Below are 1,449 nucleotides of genomic sequence, written 5' to 3'. Positions count from 1 at the left end.
CGGCTTTGTCTACGTCTCGTTCTGACTTGAGGTGGTCTCGGAAGAAACGGCCGGCGTTGGGCGTACCCGGTGGTTCTAACGGGTACGTTGCGTTCACCCAAATAGCCAACTTAATACTGATTTGGCTTGGCTCCCGTTGGATTTTTAAAAGGCGGCGGTAGTGCGCTTTGGACATTTCTTGAATTTCTTGTGAGCGTCTGTGCAACAAGGTGTAACCTTTCTCTATGGTGAAACCTTTTAGAGGTGTTTCTGCGTTGTATGTTCGATTTAAGTGGTCTTCGCTGCCGTGGTTAGTTTGTTTGGCTGGTTAGTACATGTGCAAACGGTCTTTTGTGATGTTCTGGAGTTGTGGAAGGTCGTCGCCCCTATTGCAAGTACTTGCGTTGTCGCGACATCATTCGAACACTATACGATCAGAGCAGAAACAAGTGCTGTAACCTACCCCGGTTATTGTGTAGGCGTCAGCTCTCGAAGTATTGGTCAATGCACGGTGGGAGCCCGTTTTATCTGCGGATGCGTGCTTGCACAAACTCTGACGAAACTCTGATCATTCGGGACCTATGAAAGCAGTGCTGTGTTGTTTTTGTTCCGTGCTTAGTTCGCCTGTTTACATACTCGCCTGAATGTGTGCTATTGCGATTTGTAAGTTTTCCCCCGTCGGTCTGTACCAGATACCTCGCATTCAGCTGCTTGTCACCTGTGGTTGTTTATAACTTTGCTGCAGAATTTTGTCCTTAAGTCGAATAAACTTTGGAAGGAAATCGTGAAGCTTTACTCCCGGAAAGCGCTTGTACGTCCATAGAATTTACAGTTCAAATGCAACACCTACAAATTTTAGAAGAATTTATAGTTTCCGTAAATTGAAATTGCAGATAAACAGAATTCAATAAATTGAAGATTTCTATATGCACACCAAATAAGTTCTGCAAAGTAAAACGGTTTGTTACATTAAAGTTCAATATATGGAGGTCTAATTGTACAAAATTGATTGATATAGGGGTTGATTGGATACAGGGTGTGCATATTCACACGCCTGGTTCCGTAGTCAGTCGTTACGTGCCGCTCTACTTGGGCAATAAACAATAAACCAAGCAACAATGTTAATGTTTTCGAACTGTTCATATATCGGGAGCACACCAAGAAGGTGATCTAAAAACCTCCAGGCATATGGTGACTTTCTGTTCCAAAAGAAAAAAAAGTAATAGTAATAATGTGTACAGTGGCATAGCAGAGTAAACAAACAAAAAAGCTGTCTTTTTAAGACAATGCTACATTTTTTTTTTCCTAATTACAGCAGCTGTGCAAGGTGTTCTAGACCAGTTACGATATTTGAAAATTCAGTGTGATGGGCCAGTCTGTTTCCCTTAGTGTTATAATGGCCTCATATTCTTGCAAAGTTAATCATATGACTCCTGTATCCTTACTACATTGAACTCCTGAAATGTTTTA

The sequence above is a fragment of the Dermacentor albipictus genome, chromosome 8, assembly GCF_038994185.2.
Source record: "Dermacentor albipictus isolate Rhodes 1998 colony chromosome 8, USDA_Dalb.pri_finalv2, whole genome shotgun sequence".
In the NCBI taxonomy this organism is placed as follows: domain Eukaryota; kingdom Metazoa; phylum Arthropoda; class Arachnida; order Ixodida; family Ixodidae; genus Dermacentor; species Dermacentor albipictus.
This window is presented reverse-complemented; position numbering follows the sequence as displayed.